This window comes from Nerophis ophidion, linkage group LG21 (assembly GCF_033978795.1).
Source record: "Nerophis ophidion isolate RoL-2023_Sa linkage group LG21, RoL_Noph_v1.0, whole genome shotgun sequence".
Taxonomy (NCBI): Eukaryota; Metazoa; Chordata; class Actinopteri; order Syngnathiformes; family Syngnathidae; genus Nerophis; species Nerophis ophidion.
In genome coordinates, this window is record NC_084631.1 from 1,796,291 (window position 1) to 1,814,541 (window position 18,251).

Genomic DNA, 18,251 nt, shown 5'->3' on the forward strand with positions numbered 1-18,251 from the left:
AGTTTGCGCCTACGGCCCCTCCGACCACCACCTATCATTCATTCATTCATCATTCATTCACCAGTGTGAGCGGCACCGGGGGCAAGGGTGAAGTGTCCTGCCCAAGGACACAACGGCAGCGATTTTGGATGTCAATAGGTGGGAAGCGGACCTGCAACCCTCAGGTTTCTGGCAGGGCCGCTCTACCCACTACGCCATGCCGCCCCTTTAGCCACACAAACACAGCCGGTGTTTCCTTGTTTCCATTCCCGAAAGCTGATGGTGAAGCTTTACTATGGAACAGAGCGGTCAAGCGAACATGGTTCCCTACCACTTGTCAACCGGCAGGTTTTGGTGAGAAAATGGTGGTATTAAGTCGGCTCTTACCGTAGTTATGAGCGGAGAGCTTGCGTCGTGCCTCGCCTACTGCAGCTGCGGACTCTCTTCTTGCCTCCTCCCAACGGCCGCCCCCGACCGTCGGACGCTTACACCGTGGAGGAGGGGGAAAAAAAATAAATCTCAGCCCGGCTGCCTTGCCTCGTCGAGAAACGTGGCTTCCATTGAAGACACTGGCGGTCTCACACCCGTGGCCACACCCCTCCGACTTTCAGGTACGACCATATAATCTCACTAAAATACTGGTAACACAAAAAGCATTTTCCAGAGTTATCCTAGTAAATGTGTCTAATAACATCTGAATCGCTCCCACTGCCCTCGTCTTTTTTTTTTTCTAGTCCTTCACTCTCACTTTCCTCATCCACGAATCTTTCATCCTCGCACAAATTAATATAATAAATAATAAATAAATGGGTTGTACTTGTATAGCGCTTTTCTACCTTCAAGGTACTCAAAGCGCTTTGACACTACTTCCACATTTACCCATTCACACACACATTCACACACTGATGGAGGGAGCTGCTATGCAAGGCGCTAACCAGCACCCATCAGGAGTAAGGGTGAAGTGTCTTGCTCAGGACACAACGGACGTGACGAGGTTGGTACTAGGTGGGAATTGAACCAGGGACCCTCGGGTTGCGCACGGCCACTCTCCCACTGGGCAAATTGTCGCTTTTTCGGTTCGAATCACTCTCGCTGCTGGTGGCCATGATTGTAAACAATGTTCAGATGTGAGGAGCTCCACAACCCGTGACGTCACGCGCACATCGTCTGCTACTTCCGGTACAGGCAAGGCTTTTTTATTAGCGACCAAAAGTTGCGAACTTTATCATCGATGTTCTCTACTAAATCCTTTCAGCAAAAATATGGCAATATGGCAAAATGATGAAGTATGACACATAGAATGGACCTGCTATCCCCGTTTAAATAAGAACATCTCATTTCAGTAGGCCTTTAACTATGCATGCAATTACATGCCTTGTTTCTTTTTATTGCCCTTTAAAGAACAATAAAATCCTTAATGCATGCTGTTAAGGGGAGTTTTATACTTTATTTCATGTGAAGCGCCTGTCAATCATTTGGCTTTTTTCAAGTTCGCCACGCCCACCTGCAAGGCAGCAGCCAATCACATTCAAGCTGTTGTTATTTGGCCACCTGAAGCCAGTTAAGCACTGGAGCTGTAAGTTTGCATCTTTTGAAGTTTTATACATCGTCACTCGTTTTAGTAAAGTTGCTAGACATACCTTGAAAAAATGTAATCATCCTTTATTAATTTTACCGGATTAAGAATCATAAATAGTCTGTAAAATGTCAGAAGATTCCATTTACAGCAGTTTAACAGCAGCTAGCTAGCTAGCTAGCAAGGTAAGTAGAGTTACTCACCTAACTTGTGGTCAAAAACGTCTTTTTACTTGTCAAATGTTGTCTTTAAAACATAAAAAAAATAAGAAATGGGATGAGTTCGGTGTACGTTTTTGAGGGATAATCTACACGCGGATATAGTATCCCTTCCACAAGGTACATGCTAATTTAGCAGTGGAAGTAATGCTAGCTCATTTAACTCTGCTAATATTTTTTAAATATTCATTTATTAAATTGATAGGGAAATCATAGTACAGGTGCTGAGAAAATGATTTTTTTCCCCCCTTAAAAAGAAAAAAAAAAGGACTGTGCTTTTTGGTTGTCATTATTAGAGTTAGACTTCCTTTTTATTGTCATTCAAATTTGAACTTTACAGTACAAATAAGAACGAAATTTCGTTGCATTAGATCTTGGTAGTGCAGGATAAAAAAAGCTATAAGGTGCAGATCTAAATAAATAGATTACTGTACAGATAAATATATTGCACTTTTCGCATATGCATCCAGGTTTATGGATGTATGTTATATTGTCTTTTTATTCCAGCCAATTAATCCATTTTGGGGGGTAATTGAGGAGATATTTTAATTATGATGCGTTCAAGAGTCTTTTGGCCTGAGGGAAAAAGCTGTTACAGAACCTAGAGCAGGGGTAGGGAACCTGTGGCTCTTTTGATGACTGCATCTGGCTCTCAGATTAATTTTAGCTAACATTGATTAACACAATAAGTAATGAATAATTCCACTGGTAACCAGTGTTAAAAATAACATTCAAAATATAAAAAATTCTCATGCATTTTTATGCATCCATCCATTTTCTACCTCACCTGTTCAAGAAGTCAAGTATGGTAAGAAGTATTTTATTCATTATTAGTTAGCTTCAGAATAAAAATGTTATTGAAAAGAATAACAGACGTGTTGTACCCTAATCTTGGTTTTACATAAAAATGCACACATTTAGTTGTGTTCAGTGTTAAAAAATTATTATATGGCTCTCACGGAAATACATTTTAAAATATTTGGCTTCCATGGCTCTCTCAGCCAAAAAGGTTCCCGACCCCTGACCTAGAGGTTCTGCTTCTGAGGCTGTGAAACCTCTTCCTAGAGTCCAGCAGTGAAAACAGTTCTTGGTGGGTGTGGGAGGAGTCTTTGCAGATTTTCTGAGCCCTGGTCAGGCAGCAGCTTTTTGCGATCTCCTGGATATAGGAAGAGGAGTCCTGATCATCTTTCCCGCCGTCCTCACCACTCTCTTATATTCTATATTATAATACGTATTTTACACTGCTCTGTGATTTACTAATAAATGAACTGGACAAGTGGTACAAAATGGATGGATGTATAACTATTTTTACCTCTGTTTTTATTTTGCTTGTTGTAATGTTTTGATTGTATTTTTGTCTGTTTCCTAGGGTGGCTGACATGGGCAAATGAGCTGCAAAGTCCATAACTAGGTATTTGTGTAATTTTTTTAAAAAATTGACGATTTATATCAGGGGTCCGCAACCCGCGGCTCATTTAGTTTCCTTTAAGTCAGGGGTGTCAAACTCAAATACAGAGTGGGCCAAAATTTGAAACGGAACAAAGTCGCGGGCCAAGGTCGAACAAATTAACCTTTTACTAGGGACCCAAACAAGTTTTGCATTGGATATTGAACAATCAAGGCTTATATAACTTTAGTGACATGCAAAATCCAGTTTCAAATAATGATAATAATAATTACAAAAATATCAATGGCATATCAAATAAAATTTAAATTTAATGCCCTTTTTTCTATTTGCAATCTTCTGAGGTAAATATCAATTTTTTTCCACAGGCTAATAGAAACATTTGAAAAAAAAATAACAAAGAATGAACCAAACATTCAAGCCTTGAAGTAGCAAGAGAAAATGCATGAATAAAAAGTTAATTATTGGTCAGTTTGCTGGAAGTTTCCCGGAAGAGTTAGTGCTGCAAGGGTTTCTGGGTATTTGTTCTGTTGTGTTGCGGTGCGGATTTTCACCCGAAATATGTTTGTAATTCTTGTTTGGTGTGGGTTCACAGTGTGGCGCATATTTGTAACAGTGCTAAAGTTGTTTATACGGCCACCCTCAGTGTGACCTGTATGGCTGTAGACCAAGTATGCATTGCATTCACTTGTGTGTGTGTGTGTGTGTGTGTGTGTAAAAGCCACAAATATTATGTGACACGCTGTTAGTATGGAGGAAAAGCGGACGTGACGACAGGTTGTAGAAAACGCTAAAGGCAGTGCCTTAAATGCACGCCCCCAATATTGTTGTTCAGGTGGAAATCGGTAGAACTTCGGGGGAATGGTTGCCCCGGGAGATTTTCGGGAGGGGCACTGAACTTCGGGAGTCTACCGGGAAAATTAGGAGGGTTGGCAAGTATGAGTATTAGCGGTGAATGCGGTGTTACAGCGGCACCGACGCTGTAGAACACCGGCGGGCCAGCTCTAATGCTGAATTGATATTGCCTCAAGGGCCAAATTAAATTACACGGCGGGCCAGAGTTTGACACCCATGCTTTACGTCCTCTTAATTCAATTTATATCTCATGACAAACTATCTGTATGTAATATGGCTTTTAATTTTTTGCGGCTCCAGACAGATTTGTTTTTGCATTGTTGGTCCAATATGGCTCTTTCAACATTTTGGGTTGCCGGCCCCTGATTTATATGGAACTGGTTTTATTAAGATCATTCCTGTGATAATTATAAAGAAAGTTATGCATTTTTAAGCTAAATTCATGGTCAACTTCCTTTTAAGTCAAAGCGTAAGATTTTAAGTGTCACCTGTGTTGTTAAATCCGACATTCAAAATATCAACTCTCTTTACCGACTTTAAAAAGGTTAGTATTATTGGAAAGTTTGCCAAACAAGGAGACAGAATAAATGGGTTTCATCATGTTAGAACACAAGTGTCAAACTCTAGGCCCGGGGGCCAGATTAAGCCCGCCACATTAAATGCGGCCCGCGAAATATGAGTCAATAATGCATTTAGTCATTTATTAAATGTAATATTTTCATTGTGACGGACAGAAATGCAAGTACTGCATGCTATTTAGTATATTTAAACAGTATCATCTAATGATGCAACAAATATAATACTATCATTAATTTCAAAATTCTATCAAAAAAAAAATATCTGCTTGAGTTATATTAAAGCAAGTTATAGACTTAGACAAAATATAATGATCCACAAGGGAAATTGTTCAACACAGTAGCTCAGTTACAATGATGAAAAGGACAATGCAGGTATAAATGGACTAAATATAGCAATATAACATATGTGCAAATATATATGTGGAGAGGCGGAGCTGGAGAACGAGCAGCAGGGCAGGGCACGTCGGAGCCCAAGATGGCGGCAGGGACGGCGACCGAGTGGAGAGGCGGGGCGTGCCGGGAGCGACGACACGATCGAGTTCAGGTGCATGGGTCGCGCACCTGTACACAGTCGGTGAATCTCTTCTCAATGTATAAAAGGGGAGGAGGAGTTGGAGAGGCCGCAGCAGTGCCTGAAGAGCGGAAGCAACAGAGAGCAAGACACGAGAGACGGAGACGCGGCCGACTGAAGAGCCGTCCCCGCTTCCCCGCCGCCATCTTGTGCCGGGCTCAGACGTGCCCTGCCCCGCTGCTCGTTCGCCGGCTCCGCCTCTCCACAATATACACTTGATATTATTATTCATATATTATTCATCAAATTGTACACTGTAGAAATGACAATAGATTTTACAGTAAAAAACTGACAGCTCATTTGCTAGGATTTTACAGTAAAATAATAAACTGATACCGTTTTTCCATTTACAGTAATACGCTGTAAAACATCGTACATTTTACAGTGAAGTTGTGACGACATCTGCCAGTTTTTTCTTAACTGCAAAATCGATTTTTTTGCTACAGTGTATGAAATATAAATATAATAATCAAATGCACAGCAATTAATTATATTTCATGAAGTGAATTCTTCTACATTTATATTCATAAATTATATATTGTTACAAGCGGCCTTCTGTGAGTAGCCGTAACTGTGATGTGGCGATGTGTAACTGTGTTCCACACACCTGTGTTAGAGTGATGTTAAATATCTTTTATAAATTAATTCCAAAAGACTACATGAAATAACTAAAATTATTATTCATTCAAAAAGTAATATTTTTTTTTTAATACAAAATTTTGTTTGAGATTTTTTTTTCTGTTTTTGGCCATTGGTGGAAAAAGTTGTAAAAAATACGGAATACATGTAGGCTTGGGACAATATGATTAAAAAAAACCCAAAAACAAACAAATTAACCGAATGATAAATGAAAATGATCTCTAACTTTCTATGCGTCGATAAACTGCTGTTTTTCTCTCGCTTTCAAACAGGATGCAAAGGGTCAGTCTGTGCATCACTCTCAGCACCTGAGCACGTTATTTAATAGAATTAAATCAACAGAGTAAACCCTCTTGTCAGTCATCCACAATCTTTGTCTCTAAATACTGATGAGAAATAAGCTTGTGTTTTAAAGGGTTACTTGCATGATTTATTATACATTATGATTAATAGTGCTAAAGTAATCAAAATGTTGGCAATATTGTTCGTCTAATAATTTGTGGGGATATACAGTACAGGTCAAAAGTTTGGACACACCTTCTCATTCAATGTGTTTTCTTTATTTTCATGGCTATTACATCATAGCTTGTCATTGAAGGCATCAAAACTCTGAATGAACACATGTGGAGTTATGAACTTAACGAAAAAAAGGGGAAATAACTGAAAACATCCATCCATCCATTTTCTACCGCTTATTCCCTTTCGGGGTCGCGGGGGGCGCTGGCGCCTATCTCAGCTACAATCGGGCGGAAGGCAGGGTACACCCTGGACAAGTCGCCGCCTCATCGCAGGGCCAACACAGATAGACAGACAACATTCACACTCAATGTTTATTTATATAGCCCTAAATCACAAGTGTCTTAAAGGGCTGCACAAACCACAACGACATCCTCGGTACAGAGCCCACATAAGGCAAAGAAAAACTCACCCCAGTGGGACATCAGTGACAGAGCCGTCCGTCCTGGGTCCCGACTCTGGACAGGCAGTACTTCATCCATGGCCACCAGACTTGTCCCCCCTGCCCTCCCTCCATAAGGTCTAAAAGAGACTGGTCTAAGAAGACGGTCTATTTAAAGGCTAGAGTATACAAATGAGTTTTAAGGTGAGACTTAAATGCTTCTACTGAGGTAGCATCTCTACCTGTTACCGGGAGGGCATTCCAGAGTACTGGAGCCCGAGGAGAAAACGCTCCATAGCCCGCAGACTTTTTTGGGCTCTGGGAATCACTAATAAGCCGGAGTCCTTTGAACGCAGATTTCTTGCCGGGACATATGGTACAATATGTCGAAAGGAAAACATGTTTTGTATTCTAGTTTCTTCAAAATAGTCATTCTTAGCTCTGTTTACTGTTTTGCAAACTCTTGGCTTTCTCTCGATGAGCTTCTAGAGGGTTTTCACTTCACAGGTGTCATAGTTTTGATGCCTTCAGATACAATCAACAATGTAAATAGTCATGAAAATAAAGAAAACTGATTGAAATGAGAATGTGTGTCCAAACATTTGGCCTGTACTGTAGATCTTAAGTGTTTATGTATAAAGTAGTTGTAGTAGAACTTTTCTAAATTGTTGCATTAGGGCCAGTTTTTTTTTCATATAAGATGTATTTAAATCTGTTCCAAAATACTACTATAAAAACCCAAATATATTGAATAACATTTATATACTTTTTATAACATGGGGTTACTTATTTGACTGAGCCAAGCAATAAATCCTATCATTAGAATTTGGATGAGCACCCTGGTAATTGTTAAGTTATAATTGAGTGTAGAGGTACTAGCAAGCCTTAACAACCTGCCAAGTGTCCTTGTAATGGCTGTCATTAGTCGTTAACGAAAAGGTTACAACTACCTGACATTGTGTTAAACGCTGCTACTTGTGCTGTTGAAACAGTGAAACGTTCGCTGTGTGGTATAAATATTTAATCTTATTGTGAGAGCCGTCTAAGGGTAAAATTGATGGTGAGTGACTTATGACAAGCATCTCAAATTATGATGTCAGCCAGCGACCTTGACGCTTTATCATCGGTGTATTAGGGGATCGCGTATAAGTGCACTGAAAAGATATAAACACATAAATTATTGTATGTGTCAACATGTTGAACATATGTTGTGAAGGAATTGACCGTAATAGATGTTGGATATTGTGTTGAACATCTGAACCATTTATACTACGTGTTTGAAATGTTGTATACAGTACAGGCCAAAATATAGGACACACCTTCTCATTCAATGCGTTGTCTTTATTTCCATGACTATTTACATTGTAGATTGTCACTGAAGGCATCCAAACTACGAATGAACACACGTGGAGTTATGTACTTAACAAAAAAAAGGGAAATGACTGAAAACATGTTCTAGTTCCTGAACTCGGACTTCTGCTTTGCACACTCTTGGCATTCTCTCCATGAGCTTCAAGAGGTAGTCACCTGAAATGTTTATTACTTCACAGGTGTGCTTGAAGCTTTTTTAATTGATTGATTGATTAAAACTTTTATTAGTAGATTGCACAGTACAGTACACATTTCATACAATTGACCACGAAATGGTAACACCCGAATACGTTATTTAACTTGTTTAAGTCGGGGTCCACGTTAATCAATTCATGATAGCTCCTCCAGAGAATGCCAAGAGTGTGCAAAGCAGTAATCAGAGCAAAAGGGTGGCTATTTTGAAGAAACTAGAATATAAAACATGTTTTCATTTATTTCACCTTTTTTTTAAGTACATAGCTCCACATGTGTTCATTCATTGTTTTGATTCCTTCAGTGACAATCTACAATGTAAATAGTCAGGAAAATAAAGAAAATGCGTTGAATGAAAAGGTGTCCAAACTTTTGCCCTGTACTGTATGTCTTACATGATGTGGAAGTGTCATCCTGCCAACAAGAGACGGTCAATGGGATTTCAGCTTTTCTTGTGTAAGATGATATTGTATTTGACCAAGCAATAACCAATCAGGACCTGGAAAACTTTGACAAGCTGCGAGACACACCATTAAATCAACAGCAAACACCGACTTGCGGTGCGATCAAAAATGACAACACGGAACAGGCGAGTTAAGCACATGGGAATCGACTATAGTAGAACCTCGCTTTACGAATGTCAAGTGGTTCTTGAACACTGATCTTAAATAGAAGAAAATCGTACAGTGAAGCAAATTTCTCCATAAGAAACAAAGTAAATATTAATTGTTGGTTCTTACCATTACAAAAGTCTCTATATTTGAGTAAATATTTGTACAATTTGTACAATACAAGCACTATACAGGACTACATATCAAACAAACATAACAAGGGCTTGATTGATCAACTTTCTATTTTATGACAACCCAATAACTGTCCGATCTGTCCTAATTATCCATCCATCTATTTTCTGCCGCTTATTCCCTTTGGGGTCGCGGGGGGCGCTGGTGCCTATATCAGCTACAATCGTTATATTAAAATAAAAATAACTCCTTAACTTTAACAGCCAGGTTACTACAATGAATAAGAATTAAAAATAAAATCACACTTTACCTTTGCGTGCAGGGGGAAGAGGCACTGTTGTACAATGCTGTGGATGCTTTCTGCATGTTTCAAACCACACATTGCTTGTCCATTTCTTTCTTTGGACTCATGAGCTGGCAAAACATGTTGAAAGAAGAACACATAAAAAAAAGAAAGTAAAAATTAGCGCAGTAGCTAACAGCAGCGCTGCTCAAGAGACAAACAATGAGCATCGGAAATCGATAAACCCGCCCGCAATGGCTGTGATGTCTGGCAAAACATGTCGAAAGAACATGTAAAAAAAGACACATAGTAACAATTAGCACAGTAGCTTACAGCAACGCTGCTCGGGGGACAAACAATGAGCCCCGGAGATCGATAAACCCGCCCGCAATGCCTGTGACGTCAAGCACAACATTTTGTTCGGACACTGAGACAAGGATCGTAATCCATAACATGTTTTTATTCGGCCTGTGGTTCGGAAATCAAAATGTTTGTACAATGAGAGGTTCATAAATGGGCGTTCCACGGTATACAGTTTTTAGCAACTATGTACTTACGGTGCCTCAAGGCCTGTTAGGAATCCGCACTCAACAATTTAAGCGCGGTGTGTTTTTTTTTAAGTTATGCATGATTTAATTGTCATGCCACTTTCAATGCTTGTGTACTTCACGACATTTCAAAAAGATCTTTCGACTTATCCCAACTTTGAGAAGTCCAAAAATGGCAGCTTGCTAGGTGTCGAGCAGCACCATGACTGTTGGTCATTTTTCTTGAAAATTGCAGCCAGAAAGTGTTTATTTTTAAATTGTGTGTTTTAATAAAGATGTGCTTATCGATCAGTATCAGCCAATTTTAGGCAAAAAGTATGTGATTGCCATTCCAGATTAATGCCTTTTGATGCCAATCACAAATGCTGACCCCTTCTGGCTGACAGGGTATTTATTTTTTGAGTCACTCAGATGACAGGCGGCTATCAGCTAATTATGTGTCTCCACATAATGTGGAGACGCTCCCCTAAGTTGTTAGTAATCATCTCCATTACAGCAAATAAACTGCATTTCTTAGTATTTTAAGTATCATCACGTATAATTATCGCTGGAAAACGAGGCTGAACATGATACAAACCGAGAGCAAGCCAGGACCAGGCATGCTAATAGCTAAGCTAACTGCTAAACTAGTTTTAAAAAGCAAGAAATGAGTGCTTAGTAAAGTTAAAGTGTAGATGGAACCACCTTACCTGCTCTGGATTTAGAGAACTTTCAGGGGAAACGCCAAAGGATTTAAAAAGTAAACTGTAGTCTTTGTTCAGGTATTGTGTACTGTTGACTTTTTGTTAAAACAATTGTTTGTAATATAAGACAACAAGGAATTATTTTATTTTGTTGATATTATTAAACTGTCAGTAGCAATCACCATATGTAAATTCACCGTATTGATATTGGGATCGGCTAATCACACTCATGATTGCTCAGTATTAGAATTGGCAGCATAATACCCGGGTCCGAATATCCATAGAATCTAAACAAAGGTATGGTAGCAATGGAAATGTTTGTTTACTGGGGAGCGAAAGACTGATCTCTTTCGTTCTTCTCTGACCAATCGCAAAAGAGGAGGCTGGAAATGGGAAGGGGGGGAAAAATGACCAAGAGGGGAAGAATACAGGGTTATTCTGTACAGATTTATGGCGTATATATTATTAAAATAAACATACCATTGTGCCCCCCTGCTTGGTCCGCATTGCCGGCAGTAAGTCGGACCAGTTTCCAGTGAGGGTTGGACTCCGCCAAGGTTGTCCTTTGTCACAGATTCTGTTCATAACTTTTATGGACAGCATTTCTAGGCGCAGTCGGAGCGTTGAGGGGATCTGGTTAGGTGGCTGCAGGATTAGGTCTCTGCTTTTTGCAGATGATGTGGTCCTGATGGCTTCATCTAGCCAGGATCTTTACCTCTCACTGGATCGGTTCGCAGCCGAGTGTGAAGCGACTGGGATGAGAATCAGCACCTCCGAGTCCGTGGTTCTCGCCTGGGAAAGGGTGGAGTGCCATCTCTGAGTTGGGGAGGAGATCTTGCCCCGAGTGGAGGAGTTCAAGTACGTCGAAGTCTTGTTAATGAGTGAGGGAAGAGTGGATCATGAGATCGAGATCGGTGTGGCATCTTAAATAACGCGGACGCTGTGTCAATCTGTTGTGGTGAAGAAGGAGCTGAGCTAAAAGACAAAGCTCTCAATTTTCCGGTTAATCTACGTTCCCATCCTCACCTATGGTGATGAGCTTTGGGTTGTGACCGAAAGAACAAGATCACCGGTACAAGCGGCAGAAATGAGTTTCCTCTGACGGGTGGCGGGACTCTCTCTTAGAGATAGGGTGAGAAGTTCTGTCATTCGGGGTGAGCTTAAAGTAAAGCCGCTCCTCCTCCACATCGAGAGGAGCCAAATGTGGTGGTTCGGGCATCTGGTCAGGATGTCACCCGAACACCTTCCTAGGGAGGTGTTTAAAGCACAGGTAAGACTCAGGACACGTTGGGAAAACAATGTCTCCCGGCTGGCCTGGGAAGGCCTCGGAATCCCTCGGGAGGAGCTGGACGAATTGACTGGGGCAGTGGTTCTTAACCTGGGTTCGATCGAACCCTAGGGGTTCGGTGAGTCGGCCTCAGGGGTTCAGCGTAGCTTCAGTTCCAGAGGTCAAGACACACCCGACTCATCGTGTAAATAAAAACTTCTCCCTATTGCCGTATTATGGACACCCCCAAACAATATTCCCTCTAATTTTCCATCGGATTTACAGTTGTAAAATTTGTTGTGCGTTCATGCACTGTTGGTTTTGTTCTTTGAACAAGATGATGTTCATGCACGGTTCATTTTGTGCAACAGTAAAACAAACATATAACTTTGTCTAGAATTTGAGAAAAAAAACATTTTATTTTTGACTAAAGAAGGTTTCGGCGAATGCACATATGAAACTGGTGGGGTTTGGTACCTTCACTGGGCTGGGGAGAGGGAAGTCTGGGCTTCTGTGCTTCCGCTGCTGCCCCCGCGACCTGACTTTACATATGTGGAAGAAAATGGATGGATGTGCCCAACTGGGATACAGTAAATTTCTAAAACCCTGAAATGAGCGGGATAGGTACACTTTCATGTATCTCATAAGGAATGTTGAAATCAAACAAACCATGGCCACTGTTCAGGTAGAGTTGTGTGATGGCTGGTGCGAGGCCCCTCACACACCCTGGCGACAGACCGTATGTCAGGATGAAGGTCATGTCCGTCCGTAGTAAAGGAACTCAACAAAAAATACAGATTGAGGTCACATTCACATTGCAACCTGCTTCGCTTTCACTGTTATACCGTCTTTAATTTGATGACCCATCCTTTGTTGCAAAGCTGTAATATAAATAGAGACAACCATATCTTTTTGTCCCACCAGAGTACAGAGTCTGAATATAACCTGGAATTTCGTCCCTTGGAAATACCTGTTATCGTCGTCTTTTTTTTTTTTATTGTCCTTGGAGTGCTCCTGTGAATATAACCTATTCTTTTCTCTTTTTCCAAGCTGGTATCAGTGGCCTTCATGTAAATATCCCCCGGTGACGTGGGCTCAGAACAAAGAAGAAGTGTATCAGGTGAGCACGCCCTGCACAAGCCTCGGGTTGGGACATCCCCAGCGGGGCTAATCTATCACCATATGATTTATAGGCTTTACACCAAAGGGCGTGGGGTGTAACTAAGATGGAGGAAAAGAGGGATGTAAGCAGAGAGAATGTTGAAAAGTTAAAAAAAAAGAAGTAAAATTGCAGACAAAATACCCTTTGTTTTTGTAAAATTACCTTGTCTTTTCATAAGAGCTCAATTTTAGACTTTGGGGATTCTCCAAATTTTTGTATCGATATCAAATCAAGTGACTATAGGACAGTATTGATACCTTTTCTTAAATGTTTCAAAAATGAAAGATTTTTTCCTCAATTTGTGGATTTTAATTTTATTCAGATTAGTACACATAACAAATCATTGTTTTCTCATCCTCCTGAGAACCATTGTGGACGTTTGTTTTGCAAAACGGGGCAGTTTTGATGTTGCAATCTGAATATCACCAGCTCACGTTTCGATCCAGATTCTTGGTGTGATTCAAACTGATTATCACAATTTATTTGGTATAAAAATTATTTTAGAAAAAACTTTTCAAAACAGGTTACAAAAGCTCTTCAATGTCATAGAGTTGCGATCAAATATTGAGCTGTTTGGCCTCAACCCCCAGCAATGTGTTTGGAGGAGAAAAGGTGAGGCCTTTAATCCCAGGAGTACCATGTCCACCGTCAAGCATGGTGGTGGTAGCATTATGCTCTGGGCCTGTTTTGCTGCCAATGGAACTAGTGCTTTACAGAGTAAATGGGACAATACAAAAGGAGGAATACATCCTAAAATCATCAGCCCAGAGTTTGGATCTTGGGCGCAGTTGGGTGTTCCAACAGGACAATGACCCCAAACACACGTCAAGTGGTAAAGGAATTGTTAAATGAGGCTAGAGTTCACTTTTTAGAATGGCCTTTCCAAAGTCCTGACTTAAACGTGTGCACAATGCTAAAGAAACAAGTTCATGTCAGAAAACCAACACATTCAGCTGAACTGCACCAATTTTGTCGAGAGGAGTGGTCAAAAATTCAAGCAGAATCTTGTGGATGGCTACCAAAAGTGCCTTATTGCAGTGAAACTTGCCAAGGGACATGTAAGCAAATATGAACATTGCTGTATGTATACTTTTGACTCTCACATTTTCAGTAGACCCATAATAAATTCATAAAAGAACCAAACTTCATGAATGATTTTTGAGACCAACATGTGCTCCATTTACTCTATCACAAATAAATAAGAGTTGTAGAAATTATTGGAAACTCAAGACAGCCATGACATTTTGTTCTTTACAAGTGGATGCAAACTTTATACCACGACTGTACATGCGAGTAAACACGGAAATGGCCTTAAAAACATATTTTCGAAGAATGTGTTAACAAAGACATGTATAAAAAATAATTTTATTATAATATATATAATAAATTAAAAGCTTACACTCAATAAATTCTTAAATTGTTACTCAATTTAGAATTGTAATAAGTAAAGGTCACGTTTTTTTTTTTTAACCGATGTATTTTTTAGCACACCTAGTACAATATGCATTTCTATTGTTTACATCGTAATTAAACATCTGGGTTGCAACTATTTGCAGAACATTTCTATGTCCCTTGAAAGAACGTTAGAAGAGCCGACGGGACCGTGGATGTCAACAATATTGCAGAGACAGACTCCACGATGGAAGATAAACCAACGAAACCCGAAGACAAAATTGTGCCGTAAAGAGGAACTCTTCTGTTTAGATTTAAAAGAGTCAGACACTGACCAAACGAGAGGAGGCTTAGCTGCAAAACACGCCGCCATAAGTCGTTGGTAGCGACTTGAAAACGTCTATTTTCTATCACTTGAAGACAGGACTTGAACAGTACAGAAACTGTTAAAAGGAGACAAAATACTAATGGTACTTCAAAAGCACGGTGTGATGAGGAGAAAACACTGAACAAGCCTCACACATTTGTTGTGTAAAGGCACCATTTATGAGAAGTAGTTCGGCAGACACAGAAATTACAGAGTCCATCCCTAAGTTCATATGTTTACTAGACATGACCTTGTGTACACTGTCAAAAAAAATGCTGGGACTTAAAATACTTTTTAGTGTTTTCTTTTTATTATTGCTGTCAAGTTATTTTTTTAATCAGATTAATCTCACTCTAAACCTGTTAATAATGATTAAAACAACATTTGCTGAAGAACATACCCCTACATTTGAGTACCGTATTTTTCGGATTATAAATCGCTCCGGAGTATACGTCGCACCGGCCAAAAATGCATAATAAAGAAGGAAAAAAACATATATACGTCGCACTGGAGTATAAGTCGCATTTTCTGCGGAAATTTATTTAATAAAATCCAACACCAAGAATAGACATTTGAAAGGCAATTTAAAATAAATCAAGAATTGTGAACAGGCTGAATAAGTGTACATTATATGAGGCATAAATAACAAACTGAGAAGGTGCCAGGTATGTTAAAGTCCTACTGAAAGCCACTACTAGCCACCACGCAGTCTGATAGTTTATATATCAATGATAAAATAATAACATTGCAACACATGCCAATACAGTCTTTTTAGTTTACTAAATTACAATTTTTAATTTCCCGCGAGTTTCGTCTTGGAAACGTCGTGTAATGATGACGTGTACGCAAGACGTCACAAGTTTTTAGGAAGTATGAGCGCTGCACACACACAGCTAAAAGTCGTCTGCTTTAACCGCATAATTACACAGTATTTTGGACATCTGTGTTGCTGAATGTTTTGCAATTTCTTCAATTAATATTGGAGAAGTCACAGTAGAAAGATGGAGTTGGTAAGCTTTAGCCTTTAGCCACACAAACACACGGTGACTCCTTGTTTAAAATTCCTGGAGGTGAAAATTTACTATGGAACAGAGCGCAGTCAAGCGGACATGGATCCCTACCGAATGTCAACCAGCAGGTTTCGGTGAGAAAATTGTGGTTAAAAAGTCGCCACTTACCAGATATCAGCTGAGCTTGTGCCTTCCGTACAGCTGCAGTCGACTCCCCTGAGACACTGCGCGTCAAGACACCTGTGGACGTACACCTCCGACTATCAGGTACTATTTAACTCACTAAAACACTAGCAACACAATAGAAAGATAAGGGATTTCCCAGAATTATCCTAGTAAATGTGTCTAAAAAAAGTCTGGAATCCATCCCAATGTAATCGCGTTTTTTTTATTCATTGTTTTTTTTTTTTTAGTCCGTCACTATTAATATACTCAAACACAAATCTTTCATCCTCGCTCAAATTAATGGGGAAATTGTCGTTTTCTCGGTCCGAATAGCTCTTTTTGTTGGAGGCTCCCATTAAGAACAGTGAGGATGTGAGGAGCCGTCAACATGTGACGTCATCGTCTGCTACTTCCGGTACAGGCAGGGCATTTCTCTTAGCACCGAAAGTTGCGAACTTTATCGTGGATGTTCTCTACTAAATCCTTTCAGCAAAATATGGCAATATCGCAAAATGATGAAGTATGACACATAGAACAGACCTGCTATCCCCGTTTAAATAAGAACATCTCATTTCAGTAGGCCTTTAACGTAACATATTATGGTAAGAGTCATTCAAATAACTATAACATATAGAACATACTATACGTTTACCAAACAATATGTCACTCCTAATCGCTAAATCCCATGAAATCTTCTTCCTCGATGTCTCTTCTAAACAACTCTGCCAACTCCAAAGGTATGCGCCGCTTCCTCCTGTCGTTTTCTGCTGCATATTTCACTACATCCAGCCTGTAATCTGCAGTACATCATTTCCCTTTCAGTGCCATTTTTGTTCAGCCCTTCTCAGTTTTTATAAGTTACCGCTAACGATGAAATGATCCATTTTAATAGCTACAGCTACAGCTATAGCATATAGCAGTTAGCATTCCATTACCCACAATGCACTTCTGCCACGACCCTCCCCCGCCAAATTCTTATTGGTTGAAGTGTGTGTGACGATTGCTGACGTGTGTGGGACGATTGCTGACATTTATTTCGTCTCTTCCGCGAATGAGATAAATAATATTTGATATTTTACGGTAATGTGTTAAAAATTTCACACACAAGTCGCTCCGAAGTATAAGTCGCAACCCCGGCCAAACTATGAAAAAAAACTGCAACTTATAGTCCGAAAAATACGGTATATAGGCAATTTGGTAGTCAGAATGTCATGTAGGAACATTTTTAAAACATTTTACTGAACTGCAAGTCGTTGATTTGGTTAAAAATGTGGTGAAAATAAGTATTAGAAAAAACTAAGTGCATATTTTGAAAGTCTTTGCAGTTTGCAATAATCTTGCAAACAAGATAATGTTAGTTCACGATAATTCATAAAAACCTTAACAGTGCACTATTTACTCTTCTTTAGTTTAAACAGTTGAGTTGTTTACCTTTTTCATCAGACAATGCTGATCTCTTTTTTTGGTACAATGCACTCCAGCCAATTGTGATGACTTACAGATGTCCAATGTTCTCAAGAAGCTAAATCACCTTTTGTCTGTAGTTGCAAGTTGATGCTCTTGTTTGTGTAGTAGATTTGGTTTAATCCTTGCTGTAATTGTGCCTCTCCAAGGTGTTGTACGACAGCTCAGCTGTGGTGATATGAATGACATCGTCTTGAAGGACTTCACAGGTGTTGGATGTCCGACATGCGCTGGCTACGTGTTTCGCTTTAAGATGGTATTTTAAACTTGATGTGCGCCGATGATAAAAACGTTTGTCGCTCTAATACCAACTAGGTAATTGTTTTAGTTTTATCCAAAGTTCTGTTTTGAAGCGAAATGGGCCACGTCGTCTGTGTTATAAATGCGCGTGTCTTCCAGGTGAAGCCTTAATCCGGAAGTGATTAGTCTTCTTTCATGTTTGATGACATGATCATTTATTTGCATTAGTGTTGACAGCCCTACGTTTTTATATATAAAATGTATTTTTTACATAAAAGGAGAACGGATGAGCAAAATTGGCATTAATTTCAAGTGTGTATATACATCATTTTAAGAAGAAAGTACTATTGCAAAGCTAGAAATTAGTACCAAATTTGGTACTTTTAAAGGTGCCAATCTATGTCCGGGGCGGTGTAGCTCGGTTGGTAGAGCGGCCGTGCCAGCAACTTGAGGGTTCTAGGTTCGATCCCCGCTTCAGCCATCCTAGTCACTGCCGTTGTGTCCTTGGGCAAGACACTTTACCCACCTGCTCCCAGTGCCACCCACACTGCTTTAAATGTAACTTAGATATTGGGTTTCACTATGTAAAGCACTTTGAGTCAATAGAGAAAAGCGCTATATAAATATAATTCACTTCACTTCACT

The 18,251-nt window shown here is 39.8% G+C and overlaps 1 long non-coding RNA gene across 1 annotated transcript; it reads left to right on the top strand.

Moving 5' to 3' along the window:
• The first annotated feature begins 1,548 nt into the window (after positions 1-1,548).
• LOC133539441 (uncharacterized) lies at positions 1,549-16,006 on the top strand. Its single transcript, XR_009803381.1, has 4 exons — positions 1,549-1,740; positions 3,143-3,184; positions 12,857-12,926; positions 15,939-16,006. It is a non-coding gene; the product is annotated as an uncharacterized LOC133539441 (long non-coding RNA).
• Positions 16,007-18,251: the final 2,245 nt, after the last annotated feature.